Genomic DNA, 16,643 nt, shown 5'->3' on the forward strand with positions numbered 1-16,643 from the left:
AAGAAGAGACATGCAGCCAGACGAGGGGTTAGTGAGAGAGGCTGGGACAGAGAACAGGATGAGAAGGAAATAAGGCAAGGCAAGGCTAGGCCAAAGGATGTTTCTTTGATTTATATTTTCTACCACATTCATCTTGAGATGAGAGGAAAGCCATCAGACCATATGGATTAGGCCCAAACAAAAGCCCCGGCTACTTGACACACTTAGACTAAGCCTAAACCAGAAAGATCTCTCCATAAAGATGGTTTTTATACTGTACTTCCACAATCAGCTGGCAGTACAAAAGAACAAGCGGCAGACATACTTAGGCTGAGACATGGTGGTTTGGTGCAGAGACCATGCATATCATGGGAATATTTCAGCATTTCTGCTCTGGTTTTCAGTGTATTACACCAAAACACCCACCTGATGAAATCATTTCAAGAGCAAAAGCAGCAATTTGCAGAATTCAGCTTCTTTGGGGAACTGAGCAATTGCTGAGCTGACAGCAAGTCCTGCTGGGTCCCTGTCACCTGCAGAGTGCCCGCATCCTCACCACGGTAGCGGGCATTGTGACAAAGGTTCTACGTCAGCTGGGTGTGGCAGCCGAGCGCCCGCTAGGGGAGGGGAGCCTGTCAGCCCCGGGCCTGTCACTGCCTGCTGTCCCCCCTGTCACCAGCGAGGCCTCTGAAAAGTTTCCAAAACATGCCCAGACTTGGGTCCAAAGTGGCCAAAAGTCTCCAAGAGACAAGTCGGGAAGAAGAATATGGAAGAGAGGGAGAAAGCCAAGGGAGCAGGCCAAAGGGAGACAAGAGGAAAAAGTAGTGCCGGGCTGCAGGACTGAAATGGAGGAATTGAAAGAGGAAAGCCAGGAAGCAGGAGAGTTTGAGAAAAGGAGAGAGGAAAGAAGAGACATGCAGCCAGACGAGGGGTTAGTGAGAGAGGCTGGGACAGAGAACAGGATGAGAAGGAAATAAGGCAAGGCAAGGCAAGGCAAGGCTAGGCCAAAGGACGTTTCTTTGATTTATATTTTCTACCACATTCATCTTGAGATGAGAGGAAAGCCATCAGACCATATGGATTAGGCCCAAACAAAAGCCGCGGCTACTTGACACACTTAGACTAAGCCTAAACCAGAAAGATCTCTCCATAAAGATGGTTTTTATACTGTACTTCCACAATCAGCTGGCAGTACAAAAGAACAAGCGGCAGACATACTTAGGCTGAGACATGGTGGTTTGGTGCAGAGACCATGCATATCATGGGAATATTTCAGCATTTCTGCTCTGGTTTTCAGTGTATTACACCAAAACACCCACCTGATGACATCATTTCAAGAGCAAAAGCAGCAATTTGCAGAATTCAGCTTCTTTGGGGAACTGAGCAATTGCTGAGCTGACAGCAAGTCCTGCTGGGTCCCTGTCACCTGCAGAGTGCCCGCATCCTCACCACGGTAGCGGGCATTGTGACAAAGGTTCTACGTCAGCTGGGTGTGGCAGCCGAGCGCCCGCTAGGGGAGGGGGAGCCTGTCAGCCACAGGCCTGTCACTGCCTGCTGTCCCCCGTGTCACCAGCGAGGCCTCTGAAAAGTTTCCAAAACATGCCCAGACTTGGGTCCAAAGTGGCCAAAAGTCTCCAAGAGACAAGTCGGGAAGAAGGATATGGAAGAGAGGGAGAAAGCCAAGGGAGCAGGCCAAAGGGAGGGAAGAGAAAAAAGAAGTGCCGGGCTGCAGGACTGAAATGGAGGAATTGAAAGACGAAAGCCAGGAAGCAGGAGAGTTTGAGAAAAGGAGAGAGGAAAGAAGAGACATGCAGCCAGACGAGGGCTTAGTGAGAGAGGCTGGGACAGAGAACAGGATGAGAAGGAAATAAGGCAAGGCAAGGCTAGGCCAAAGGACGTTTCTTTGATTTATATTTTCTACCACATTCATCTTGAGATGAGAGGAAAGCCATCAGACCATATGGATTAGGCCCAAACAAAAGCCCCGGCTACTTGAGACACTTAGACTAAGCCTAAACCAGAAAGATCTCTCCATAAAGATGGTTTTTATACTGTACTTCCACAATCAGCTGGCAGTACAAAAGAACAAGCGGCAGACATACTTAGGCTGAGACATGGTGGTTTGGTGCAGAGACCATGCATATCATGGGAATATTTCAGCATTTCTGCTCTGGTTTTCAGTGTATTACACCAAAACACCCACCTGATGACATCATTTCAAGAGCAAAAGCAGCAATTTGCAGAATTCAGCTTCTTTGGGGAACTGAGCAATTGCTGAGCTGACAGCAAGTCCTGCTGGGTCCCTGTCACCTGCAGAGTGCCCGCATCCTCACCACGGTAGCGGGCATTGTGACAAAGGTTCTACGTCAGCTGGGTGTGGCAGCCGAGCGCCCGCTAGGGGAGGGGAGCCTGTCAGCCCCGGGCCTGTCACTGCCTGCTGTCCCCCCTGTCACCAGCGAGGCCTCTGAAAAGTTTCCAAAACATGCCCAGACTTGGGTCCAAAGTGGCCAAAAGTCTCCAAGAGACAAGTCGGGAAGAAGAATATGGAAGAGAGGGAGAAAGCCAAGGGAGCAGGCCAAAGGGAGACAAGAGGAAAAAGTAGTGCCGGGCTGCAGGACTGAAATGGAGGAATTGAAAGAGGAAAGCCAGGAAGCAGGAGAGTTTGAGAAAAGGAGAGAGGAAAGAAGAGACATGCAGCCAGACGAGGGCTTAGTGAGAGAGGCTGGGACAGAGAACAGGATGAGAAGGAAATAAGGCAAGGCAAGGCAAGGCAAGGCTAGGCCAAAGGACGTTTCTTTGATTTATATTTTCTACCACATTCATCTTGAGATGAGAGGAAAGCCATCAGACCATATGGATTAGGCCCAAACAAAAGCCCCGGCTACTTGAGACACTTAGACTAAGCCTAAACCAGAAAGATCTCTCCATAAAGATGGTTTTTATACTGTACTTCCACAATCAGCTGGCAGTACAAAAGAACAAGCGGCAGACATACTTAGGCTGAGACATGGTGGTTTGGTGCAGAGACCATGCATATCATGGGAATATTTCAGCATTTCTGCTCTGGTTTTCAGTGTATTACACCAAAACACCCACCTGATGACATCATTTCAAGAGCAAAAGCAGCAATTTGCAGAATTCAGCTTCTTTGGGGAACTGAGCAATTGCTGAGCTGACAGCAAGTCCTGCTGGGTCCCTGTCACCTGCAGAGTGCCCGCATCCTCACCACGGTAGCGGGCATTGTGACAAAGGTTCTACGTCAGCTGGGTGTGGCAGCCGAGCGCCCGCTAGGGGAGGGGGAGCCTGTCAGCCACAGGCCTGTCACTGCCTGCTGTCCCCCGTGTCACCAGCGAGGCCTCTGAAAAGTTTCCAAAACATGCCCAGACTTGGGTCCAAAGTGGCCAAAAGTCTCCAAGAGACAAGTCGGGAAGAAGGATATGGAAGAGAGGGAGAAAGCCAAGGGAGCAGGCCAAAGGGAGGGAAGAGAAAAAAGTAGTGCCGGGCTGCAGGACTGAAATGGAGGAATTGAAAGACGAAAGCCAGGAAGCAGGAGAGTTTGAGAAAAGGAGAGAGGAAAGAAGAGACATGCAGCCAGACGAGGGCTTAGTGAGAGAGGCTGGGACAGAGAACAGGATGAGAAGGAAATAAGGCAAGGCAAGGCTAGGCCAAAGGACGTTTCTTTGATTTATATTTTCTACCACATTCATCTTGAGATGAGAGGAAAGCCATCAGACCATATGGATTAGGCCCAAACAAAAGCCCCGGCTACTTGAGACACTTAGACTAAGCCTAAACCAGAAAGATCTCTCCATAAAGATGGTTTTTATACTGTACTTCCACAATCAGCTGGCAGTACAAAAGAACAAGCGGCAGACATACTTAGGATGAGACATGGTGGTTTGGTGCAGAGACCATGCATATCATGGAAATATTTCAGCATTTCTGCTCTGGTTTTCAGTGTATTACACCAAAACACCCACCTGATGACATCATTTCAAGAGCAAAAGCAGCAATTTGCAGAATTCAGCTTCTTTGGGGAACTGAGCAATTGCTGAGCTGACAGCAAGTCCTGCTGGATCCCTGTCACCTGCAGAGTGCCCGCATCCTCACCACGGTAGCGGGCATTGTGACAAAGGTTCTACGTCAGCTGGGTGTGGCAGCCGAGCGCCCGCTAGGGGAGGGGGAGCCTGTCAGCCCCGGGCCTGTCACTGCCTGCTGTCCCCCGTGTCACCAGCGAGGCCTCTGAAAAGTTTCCAAAACATGCCCAGACTTGGGTCCAAAGTGGCCAAAAGTCTCCAAGAGACAAGTCGGGAAGAAGGATATGGAAGAGAGGGAGAAAGCCAAGGGAGCAGGCCAAAGGGAGGCAAGAGGAAAAAGTAGTGCCGGGCTGCAGGACTGAAATGGAGGAATTGAAAGACGAAAGCCAGGAAGCAGGAGAGTTTGAGAAAAGGAGAGAGGAAAGAAGAGACATGCAGCCAGACAAGGGCTTAGTGAGAGAGGCTGGGACAGAGAACAGGATGAGAAGGAAATAAGGCAAGGCAAGGCTAGGCCAAAGGATGTTTCTTTGATTTATATTTTCTACCACATTCATCTTGAGATGAGAGGAAAGCCATCAGACCATATGGATTAGGCCCAAACAAAAGCCCCGGCTACTTGAGACACTTAGACTAAGCCTAAACCAGAACGATCTCTCCATAAAGATGGTTTTTATACTGTACTTCCACAATCAGCTGGCAGTACAAAAGAACAAGCGGCAGACATACTTAGGCTGAGACATGGTGGTTTGGTGCAGAGACCATGCATATCATGGGAATATTTCAGCATTTCTGCTCTGGTTTTCAGTGTATTACACCAAAACACCCACCTGATGACATCATTTCAAGAGCAAAAGCAGCAATTTGCAGAATTCAGCTTCTTTGGGGAACTGAGCAATTGCTGAGCTGACAGCAAGTCCTGCTGGGTCCCTGTCACCTGCAGAGTGCCCGCATCCTCACCACGGTAGCGGGCATTGTGACAAAGGTTCTACGTCAGCTGGGTGTGGCAGCCGAGCGCCCGCTAGGGGAGAGGAGCCTGTCAGCCCCGGGCCTGTCACTGCCTGCTGTCCCCCCTGTCACCAGCGAGGCCTCTGAAAAGTTTCCAAAACATCCCCAGACTTGGCTCCAAAGTGGCCAAAAGTCTCCAATAGACAAGTCAGGAAGAAGAATATGGAAGAGAGGGAGAAAGCCAAGGGAGCAGGCCAAAGGGAGACAAGAGGAAAAAGTAGTGCCGGGCTGCAGGACTGAAATGGAGGAATTGAAAGACGAAAGCCAGGAAGCAGGAGAGTTTGAGAAAAGGAGAGAGGAAAGAAGAGACATGCAGCCAGACGAGGGCTTAGTGAGAGAGGCTGGGACAGAGAACAGGATGAGAATGAAATAAGGCAAGGCAAGGCTAGGCCAAAGGACGTTTCTTTGATTTATATTTTCTACCACATTCATCTTGAGATGAGAGGAAAGCCATCAGACCATATGGATTAGGCCCAAACAAAAGCCCCGGCTACTTGAGACACTTAGACTAAGCCTAAACCAGAAAGATCTCTCCATAAAGATGGTTTTTATACTGTACTTCCACAATCTTATGTCAGTACAAAAGAACAAGCGGCAGACATACTTAGGCTGAGACATGGTGGTTTGGTGCAGAGACCATGCATATCATGGGAATATTTCAGCATTTCTGCTCTGGTTTTCAGTGTATTCCACCAAAACACCCACCTGATGACATCATTTCAAGAGCAAAAGCAGCAATTTGCAGAATTCAGCTTCTTTGGGGAACTGAGCAATTGCTGAGCTGACAGCAAGTCCTGCTGGGTCCCTGTCACCTGCAGAGTGCCCGCATCCTCACCACGGTAGCGGGCATTGTGACAAAGGTTCTACGTCAGCTGGGTCTGGCAGCCGAGCGCCCGCTAGGGGAGGGGGAGCCTGTCAGCCCCGGGCCTGTCACTGCCTGCTGTCCCCCCTGTCACCAGCGAGGCCTCTGAAAAGTTTCCAAAACATCCCCAGACTTGGCTCCAAAGTGGCCAAAAGTCTCCAAGAGACAAGTCGGGAAGAAGGATATGGAAGAGAGGGAGAAAGCCAGGGGAGCAGGCCAAAGGGAGGCAAGAGAAAAAAGTAGTGCCGGGCTGCAGGACTGAAATGGAGGAATTGAAAGACGAAAGCCAGGAAGCAAGAGAGTTTGAGAAAAGGAGAGAGGAAAGAAGAGACATGCAGGCAGACGAGGGCTTAGTGAGAGAGGCTGGGACAGAGAACAGGATGAGAAGGAAATAAGGCAAGGCAAGGCTAGGCCAAAGGACGTTTCTTTGATTTATATTTTCTACCACATTCATCTTGAGATGAGAGGAAAGCCATCAGACCATATGGATTAGGCCCAAACAAAAGCCCCGGCTACTTGAGACACTTAGACTAAGCCTAAACCAGAAAGATCTCTCCATAAAGATGGTTTTTATACTGTACTTCCACAATCTTCTGTCAGTACAAAAGAACAAGCGGCAGACATACTTAGGCTGAGACATGGTGGTTTGGTGCAGAGACCATGCATATCATGGGAATATTTCAGCATTTCTGCTCTGGTTTTCAGTGTATTACACCAAAACACCCACCTGATGACATCATTTCAAGAGCAAAAGCAGCAATTTGCAGAATTCAGCTTCTTTGGGGAACTGAGTAATTGCTGAGCTGACAGCAAGTCCTGCTGGGTCCCTGTCACCTGCAGAGTGCCCGCATCCTCACCACGGTAGCGGGCATTGTGACAAAGGTTCTATGTCAGCTGGGTGTGGCAGCCGAGCGCCCGCTAGGGGAGGGGTAGCCTATCAGCCCCGGGCCTGTCACTGCCTGCTGTCCCCCCTGTCACCAGCGAGGCCTCTGAAAAGTTTCCAAAACATCCCCAGACTTGGGTCCAAAGTGGCCAAAAGTCTCCAAGAGACAAGTCGGGAAGAAGGATATGGAAGAGAGGGAGAAAGCCAAGGGAGCAGGCCCAAGGGAGGCAAGAGAAAAAAGTAGTGCCGGGCTGCAGGACTGAATGGAGGAATTGAAAGACGAAAGCCAGGAAGCAGGAGAGTTTGAGAAAAGGAGAGAGGAAAGAAGAGACATGCAGCCAGACGAGGGGTTAGTGAGAGAGGCTGGGACAGAGAACAGGATGAGAAGGAAATAAGGCAAGGCAAGGCAAGGCTAGGCCAAAGGATGTTTCTTTGATTTATATTTTCTACCACATTCATCTTGAGATGTGAGGAAAGCCATCAGACCATATGGATTAGGCCCAAACAAAAGCCCCGGCTACTTGAGAAACTTAGACTAAGCCTAAACCAGAAAGATCTCTCCATAAAGATGGTTTTTATACTGTACTTCCACAATCAGCTGGCAGTACAAAAGAACAAGCGGCAGACATACTTAGGCTGAGACATGGTGGTTTGGTGCAGAGACCATGCATATCATGGGAATATTTCAGCATTTCTGCTCTGGTTTTCAGTGTATTCCACCAAAACACCCACCTGATGACATCATTTCAAAAGCAAAAGCAGCAATTTGCAGAATTCAGCTTCTTTGGGGAACTGAGCAATTGCTGAGCTGACAGCAAGTCCTGCTGGGTCCCTGTCACCTGCAGAGTGCCCGCATCCTCACCACGGTAGCGGGCATTGTGACAAAGGTTCTACGTCAGCTGGGTGTGGCAGCCGAGCGCCCGCTAGGGGAGGGGGAGCCTGTCAGCCCCGGGCCTGTCACTGCCTGCTGTCCCCCGTGTCACCAGCGAGGCCTCTGAAAAGTTTCCAAAACATGCCCAGACTTGGGTCCAAAGTGGCCAAAAGTCTCCAAGAGACAAGTCGGGAAGAAGGATATGGAAGAGAGGGAGAAAGCCAAGGGAGCAGGCCAAAGGGAGGCAAGAGAAAAAAGTAGTGCCGGGCTGCAGGACTGAATGGAGGAATTGAAAGTCGAAAGCCAGGAAGCAGGAGAGTTTGAGAAAAGGAGAGAGGAAAGAAGAGACATGCAGCCAGACGAGGGCTTAGTGAGAGAGGCTGGGACAGAGAACAGGATGAGAAGGAAATAAGGCAAGGCAAGGCTAGGCCAAAGGACGTTTCTTTGATTTATATTTTCTACCACATTCATCTTGAGATGAGAGGAAAGCCATCACACCATATGGATTAGGCCCAAACAAAAGCCCCGGCTACTTGAGACACTTAGACTAAGCCTAAACCAGAAAGATCTCTCCATAAAGATGGTTTTTATACTGTACTTCCACAATCAGCTGGCAGTACAAAAGAACAAGCGGCAGACATACTTAGGCTGAGATATGGTGGTTTGGTGCAGAGACCATGCATATCATGGGAATATTTCAGCATTTCTGCTCTGGTTTTCAGTGTATTCCACCAAAACACCCACCTGATGACATCATTTCAAGAGCAAAAGCAGCAATTTGCAGAATTCAGCTTCTTTGGGGAACTGAGCAATTGCTGAGCTGACAGCAAGTCCTGCTGGGTCCCTGTCACCTGCAGAGTGCCCGCATCCTCACCACGGTAGCGGGCATTGTGACAAAGGTTCTACGTCAGCTGGGTGTGGCAGCCGAGCGCCCGCTAGGGGAGGGGGAGCCTGTCAGCCCCGGGCCTGTCACTGCCTGCTGTCCCCCCTGTCACCAGCGAGGCCTCTGAAAAGTTTCCAAAACATCCCCAGACTTGGCTCCAAAGTGGCCAAAAGTCTCCAAGAGACAAGTCGGGAAGAAGGATATGGAAGAGAGGGAGAAAGCCAGGGGAGCAGGCCAAAGGGAGGCAAGAGGAAAAAGTAGTGCCGGGCTGCAGGACTGAAATGGAGGAATTGAAAGACAAAAGCCAGGAAGCAAGAGAGTTTGAGAAAAGGAGAGAGGAAAGAAGAGACATGCAGGCAGACGAGGGCTTAGTGAGAGAGGCTGGGACAGAGAACAGGATGAGAAGGAAATAAGGCAAGGCAAGGCTAGGCCAAAGGACGTTTCTTTGATTTATATTTTCTACCACATTCATCTTGAGATGAGAGGAAAGCCATCAGACGTTATGGATTAGGCCCAAACAAAAGCCCCGGCTACTTGAGACACTTAGACTAAGCCTAAACCAGAAAGATCTCTCCATAAAGATGGTTTTTATACTGTACTTCCACAATCAGCTGGCAGTACAAAAGAACAAGCGGCAGACATACTTAGGCTGAGACATGGTGGTTTGGTGCAGAGACCATGCATATCATGGGAATATTTCAGCATTTCTGCTCTGGTTTTCAGTGTATTACACCAAAACACCCACCTGATGACATCATTTCAAGAGCAAAAGCAGCAATTTGCAGAATTCAGCTTCTTTGGGGAACTGAGCAATTGCTGAGCTGACAGCAAGTCCTGCTGGGTCCCTGTCACCTGCAGAGTGCCCGCATCCTCACCACGGTAGCGGGCATTGTGACAAAGGTTCTACGTCAGCTGGGTGTGGCAGCCGAGCGCCCGCTAGGGGAGGGGGAGCCTGTCAGCCCCGGGCCTGTCACTGCCTGCTGTCCCCCCTGTCACCAGTGAGGCCTCTGAAAAGTTTCCAAAATATCCCCAGACGTGGGTCCAAAGTGGTCAAAAGTGTCCAAGAGACAAGTCGGGAAGAAGGATATGGAAGAGAGGGAGAAAGCCAAGGGAGCAGGCCAAAGGGAGGCAAGAGAAAAAAGTAGTGCCGGGCTGCAGGACTGAATGGAGGAATTGAAAGACGAAAGCCAGGAAGCAGGAGAGTTTGAGAAAAGGAGAGAGGAAAGAAGAGACATGCAGCCAGACGAGGGCTTAGTGAGAGAGGCTGGGACAGAGAACAGGATGAGAAGGAAATAAGGCAAGGCAAGGCAAGGCTAGGCCAAAGGACGTTTCTTTGATTTATATTTTCTACCACATTCATCTTGAGATGAGAGGAAAGCCATCAGACCATATGAATTAGGCCCAAACAAAAGCCCCGGCTACTTGAGACACTTAGACTAAGCCTAAACCAGAAAGATCTCTCCATAAAGATGGTTTTTATACTGTACTTCCACAATCAGCTGGCAGTACAAAAGAACAAGCGGCAGACATACTTAGGCTGAGACATGGTGGTTTGGTGCAGAGACCATGCATATCATGGGAATATTTCAGCATTTCTGCTCTGGTTTTCAGTGTATTACACCAAAACACCCACCTGATGACATCATTTCAAGAGCAAAAGCAGCAATTTGCAGAATTCAGCTTCTTTGGGGAACTGAGCAATTGCTGAGCTGACAGCAAGTCCTGCTGGGTCCCTGTCACCTGCAGAGTGCCCGCATCCTCACCACGGTAGCGGGCATTGTGACAAAGGTTCTACGTCAGCTGGGTCTGGCAGCCGAGCGCCCGCTAGGGGAGGGGGAGCCTGTCAGCCCCGGGCCTGTCACTGCCTGCTGTCTCCCGTGTCACCAGCGAGGCCTCTGAAAAGTTTCCAAAAGATCCCCAGACTTGGCTCCAAAGTGGCCAAAAGTCTCCAAGAGACAAGTCGGGAAGAAGGATATGGAAGAGAGGGAGAAAGCCAAGGGAGCAGGCCCAAGGGAGGCAAGAGAAAAAAGTAGTGCCTGGCTGCAGGACTGAATGGAGGAATTGAAAGACGAAAGCCAGGAAGCAGGAGAGTTTGAGAAAAGGAGAGAGGAAAGAAGAGACATGCAGCCAGACGAGGGCTTAGTGAGAGAGGCTGGGACAGAGAACAGGATGAGAAGGAAATAAGGCAAGGCAAGGCTAGGCCAAAGGACGTTTCTTTGATTTATATTTTCTACCACATTCATCTTGAGATGAGAGGAAAGCCATCAGACCTTATGGACTAGGCCCAAACAAAAGCCCCGGCTACTTGAGACACTTAGACTAAGCCTAAACCAGAAAGATCTCTCCATAAAGATGGTTTTTATACTGTACTTCCACAATCAGCTGGCACTACAAAAGAACAAGCGGCAGACATACTTAGGCTGAGACATGGTGGTTTGGTGCAGAGACCATGCATATCATGGGAATATTTCAGCATTTCTGCTCTGGTTTTCAGTGTATTACACCAAAACACCCACCTGATGACATCATTTCAAGAGCAAAGCAGCAATTTGCAAAATTCAACTTCTTTGGGGAACTGAGCAATTGTTGAGCTGACAGCAAGTCCTGCTGGGTCCCTGTCACCTGCAGAGTGCCCGCACCCTCACCACAGTAGCGGGCATTGTGACAAAGGTTCTACGTCAGCTGGGTGTGGCAGCCGAGCGCCCGCTAGGGGAGGGGGAGCCTGTCAGCCCCGGGCCTGTCACTGCCTGCTGTCCCCCCTGTCACCAGCGAGGCCTCTGAAAAGTTTCCAAAACATCCCCAGACTTGGGTCCAAAGTGGCCAAAAGTCTCCAAGAGACAAGTCGGGAAGAAGGATATGGAAGAGAGGGAGAAAGCCAAGGGAGCAGGCCAAAGGGAGGCAAGAGGAAAAAGTAGTGCCGGGCTGCAGGACTGAAATGGAGGAATTGAAAGACGAAAGCCAGGAAGCAGGAGAGTTTGAGAAAAGGAGAGAGGAAAGAAGAGACATGCAGCCAGACGAGGGGTTAGTGAGAGAGGCTGGGACAGAGAACAGGATGAGAAGGAAATAAGGCAAGGCAAGGCAAGGCTAGGCCAAAGGATGTTTCTTTGATTTATATTTTCTACCACATTCATCTTGCGATGAGAGGAAAGCCATCAGACGTTATGGATTAGGCCCAAACAAAAGCCCCGGCTACTTGAGACACTTAGACTAAGCCTAAACCAGAAAGATCTCTCCATAAAGATGGTTTTTATACTGTACTTCCACAATCAGCTGGCAGTACAAAAGAACAAGCGGCAGACATACTTAGGCTGAGACATGGTGGTTTGGTGCAGAGACCATGCATATCATGGGAATATTTCAGCATTTCTGCTCTGGTTTTCAGTGTATTACACCAAAACACCCACCTGATGACATCATTTCAAGAGCAAAAGCAGCAATTTGCAGAATTCAGCTTCTTTGGGGAACTGAGCAATTGCTGAGCTGACAGCAAGTCCTGCTGGGTCCCTGTCACCTGCAGAGTGCCCGCATCCTCACCACGGTAGCGGGCATTGTGACAAAGGTTCTACGTCAGCTGGGTGTGGCAGCCGAGCGCCCGCTAGGGGAGGGGAGCCTGTCAGCCCCGGGCCTGTCACTGCCTGCTGTCCCCCCTGTCACCAGCGAGGCCTCTGAAAAGTTTCCAAAACATGCCCAGACTTGGGTCCAAAGTGGCCAAAAGTCTCCAAGAGACAAGTCGGGAAGAAGAATATGGAAGAGAGGGAGAAAGCCAAGGGAGCAGGCCAAAGGGAGGCAAGAGGAAAAAGTAGTGCCGGGCTGCAGGACTGAAATGGAGGAATTGAAAGACGAAAGCCAGGAAGCAGGAGAGTTTGAGAAAAGGAGAGAGGAAAGAAGAGACATGCAGCCAGACGAGGGGTTAGTGAGAGAGGCTGGGACAGAGAACAGGATGAGAAGGAAATAAGGCAAGGCAAGGCAAGGCAAGGCTAGGCCAAAGGACGTTTCTTTGATTTATATTTTCTACCACATTCATCTTGAGATGAGAGGAAAGCCATCAGACCATATGGATTAGGCCCAAACAAAAGCCCCGGCTACTTGAGACACTTAGACTAAGCCTAAACCAGAAAGATCTCTCCATAAAGATGGTTTTTATACTGTACTTCCACAATCTTCTGTCAGTACAAAAGAACAAGCGGCAGACATACTTAGGCTGAGACATGGTGGTTTGGTGCAGAGACCATGCATATCATGGGAATATTTCAGCATTTCTGCTCTGGTTTTCAGTGTATTACACCAAAACACCCACCTGATGACATCATTTCAAGAGCAAAAGCAGCAATTTGCAGAATTCAGCTTCTTTGGGGAACTGAGCAATTGCTGAGCTGACAGCAAGTCCTGCTGGGTCCCTGTCACCTGCAGAGTGCCCGCATCCTCACCACGGTAGCGGGCATTGTGACAAAGGATCTACGTCAGCTGGGTGTGGCAGCCGAGCGCCCGCTAGGGGAGGGGGAGCCTGTCAGCCCCGGGCCTGTCACTGCCTGCTGTCCCCCCTGTCACCAGCGAGGCCTCTGAAAAGTTTCCAAAACATCCCCAGACTTGGGTCCAAAGTGGCCAAAAGTCTCCAAGAGACAAGTCGGGAAGAAGAATATGGAAGAGAGGGAGAAAGCCAAGGGAGCAGGCCAAAGGGAGGCAAGAGGAAAAAGTAGTGCCGGGCTGCAGGACTGAAATGGAGGAATTGAAAGACGAAAGCCAGGAAGCAGGAGAGTTTGAGAAAAGGAGAGAGGAAAGAAGAGACATGCAGCCAGACGAGGGCTTAGTGAGAGAGGCTGGGACAGAGAACAGGATGAGAAGGAAATAAGGCAAGGCAAGGCAAGGCAAGGCTAGGCCAAAGGACGTTTCTTTGATTTATATTTTCTACCACATTCATCTTGAGATGAGAGGAAAGCCATCAGACCATATGGATTAGGCCCAAACAAAAGCCCCGGCTACTTGAGACACTTAGACTAAGCCTAAACCAGAAAGATCTCTCCATAAAGATGGTTTTTATACTGTACTTCCACAATCTTCTGTCAGTACAAAAGAACAAGCGGCAGACATACTTAGGCTGAGACATGGTGGTTTGGTGCAGAGACCATGCATATCATGGGAATATTTCAGCATTTCTGCTCTGGTTTTCAGTGTATTCCACCAAAACACCCACCTGATGACATCATTTCAAGAGCAAAAGCAGCAATTTGCAGAATTCAGCTTCTTTGGGGAACTGAGCAATTGCTGAGCTGACAGCAAGTCCTGCTGGGTCCCTGTCACCTGCAGAGTGCCCGCATCCTCACCACGGTAGCGGGCATTGTGACAAAGGTTCTACGTCAGCTGGGTGTGGCAGCCGAGCGCCCGCTAGGGGAGGGGGAGCCTGTCAGCCCCGGGCCTGTCACTGCCTGCTGTCCCCCCTGTCACCAGCGAGGCCTCTGAAAAGTTTCCAAAACATCCCCAGACTTGGCTCCAAAGTGGCCAAAAGTCTCCAAGAGACAAGTCGGGAAGAAGGATATGGAAGAGAGGGAGAAAGCCAAGGGAGCAGGCCCAAGGGAGGCAAGAGAAAAAAGTAGTGCCGGGCTGCAGGACTGAAATGGAGGAATTGAAAGACGAAAGCCAGGAAGCAGGAGAGTTTGAGAAAAGGAGAGAGGAAAGAAGAGACATGCAGCCAGACGAGGGCTTAGTGAGAGAGGCTGGGACAGAGAACAGGATGAGAAGGAAATAAGGCAAGGCAAGGCAAGGCTAGGCCAAAGGATGTTTCTTTGATTTATATTTTCTACCACATTCATCTTGTGATGAGAGGAAAGCCATCAGACGTTATGGATTAGGCCCAAACAAAAGCCCCGGCTACTTGAGACACTTAGACTAAGCCTAAACCAGAAAGATCTCTCCATAAAGATGGTTTTTATACTGTACTTCCACAATCAGCTGGCAGTACAAAAGAACAAGCGGCAGACATACTTAGGCTGAGACATGGTGGTTTGGTGCAGAGACCATGCATATCATGGGAATATTTCAGCATTTCTGCTCTGGTTTTCAGTGTATTACACCAAAACACCCACCTGATGACATCATTTCAAGAGCAAAAGCAGCAATTTGCAGAATTCAGCTTCTTTGGGGAACTGAGCAATTGCTGAGCTGACAGCAAGTCCTGCTGGGTCCCTGTCACCTGCAGAGTGCCCGCATCCTCACCACGGTAGCGGGCATTGTGACAAAGGTTCTACGTCAGCTGGGTGTGGCAGCCGAGCGCCCGCTAGGGGAGGGGGAGCCTGTCAGCCCCGGGCCTGTCACTGCCTGCTGTCCCCCGTGTCACCAGCGAGGCCTCTGAAAAGTTTCCAAAACATGCCCAGACTTGGCTCCAAAGTGGCCAAAAGTCTCCAAGAGACAAGTCGGGAAGAAGGATATGGAAGAGAGGGAGAAAGCCAAGGGAGCAGGCCCAAGGGAGGCAAGAGAAAAAAGTAGTGCCGGGCTGCAGGACTGAAATGGAGGAATTGAAAGACGAAAGCCAGGAAGCAGGAGAGTTTGAGAAAAGGAGAGAGGAAAGAAGAGACATGCAGCCAGACGAGGGCTTAGTGAGAGAGGCTGGGACAGAGAACAGGATGAGAAGGAAATAAGGCTAGGCAAGGCTAGGCCAAAGGACGTTTCTTTGATTTATATTTTCTACCACATTCATCTTGAGATGAGAGGAAAGCCATCAGACCATATGGATTAGGCCCAAACAAAAGCCCCGGCTACTTGAGACACTTAGACTAAGCCTAAACCAGAAAGATCTCTCCATAAAGATGGTTTTTATACTGTACTTCCACAATATTCTGTCAGTACAAAAGAACAAGCGGCAGACATACTTAGGCTGAGACATGGTGGTTTGGTGCAGAGACCATGCATATCATGGGAATATTTCAGCATTTCTGCTCTGGTTTTCAGTGTATTACACCAAAACACCCACCTGATGACATCATTTCAAGAGCAAAAGCAGCAATTTGCAGAATTCAGCTTCTTTGGGGAACTGAGCAATTGCTGAGCTGACAGCAAGTCCTGCTGGGTCCCTGTCACCTGCAGAGTGCCCGCATCCTCACCACGGTAGCGGGCATTGTGACAAAGGTTCTACGTCAGCTGGGTGTGGCAGCCGAGCGCCCGCTAGGGGAGGGGGAGCCTGTCAGCCCCGGGCCTGTCACTGCCTGCTGTCCCCCCTGTCACCAGCGAGGCCTCTGAAAAGTTTCCAAAACATGCCCAGACTTGGGTCCAAAGTGGCCAAAAGTCTCCAAGAGACAAGTCGGGAAGAAGGATATGGAAGAGAGGGAGAAAGCCAAGGGAGCAGGCCAAAGGGAGGCAAGAGAAAAAAGTAGTGCCGGGCTGCAGGACTGAAATGGAGGAATTGAAAGACGAAAGCCAGGAAGCAGGAGAGTTTGAGAAAAGGAGAGAGGAAAGAAGAGACATGCAGCCAGACGAGGGCTTAGTGAGAGAGGCTGGGACAGAGAACAGGATGAGAAGGAAATAAGGCAAGGCAAGGCAAGGCTAGGCCAAAGGATGTTTCTTTGATTTATATTTTCTACCACATTCATCTTGTGATGAGAGGAAAGCCATCAGACGTTATGGATTAGGCCCAAACAAAAGCCCCGGCTACTTGAGACACTTAGACTAAGCCTAAACCAGAAAGATCTCTCCATAAAGATGGTTTTTATACTGTACTTCCACAATCAGCTGGCAGTACAAAAGAACAAGCGGCAGACATACTTAGGCTGAGACATGGTGGTTTGGTGCAGAGACCATGCATATCATGGGAATATTTCAGCATTTCTGCTCTGGTTTTCAGTGTATTACACCAAAACACCCACCTGATGACATCATTTCAAGAGCAAAAGCAGCAATTTGCAGAATTCAGCTTCTTTGGGGAACTGAGCAATTGCTGAGCTGACAGCAAGTCCTGCTGGGTCCCTGTCACCTGCAGAGTGCCCGCATCCTCACCACGGTAGCGGGCATTGTGACAAAGGTTCTACGTCAGCTGGGTGTGGCAGCCGAGCGCCCGCTAGGGGAGGGGGAGCCTGTCAGCCCCGGGCCTGTCACTGCCTGCTGTCCCCCGTGTCACCAGCGAGGCCTCTGAAAAG

This window comes from Patagioenas fasciata, chromosome 6 (assembly GCF_037038585.1).
Source record: "Patagioenas fasciata isolate bPatFas1 chromosome 6, bPatFas1.hap1, whole genome shotgun sequence".
Classification (NCBI taxonomy): Eukaryota; Metazoa; Chordata; class Aves; order Columbiformes; family Columbidae; genus Patagioenas; species Patagioenas fasciata.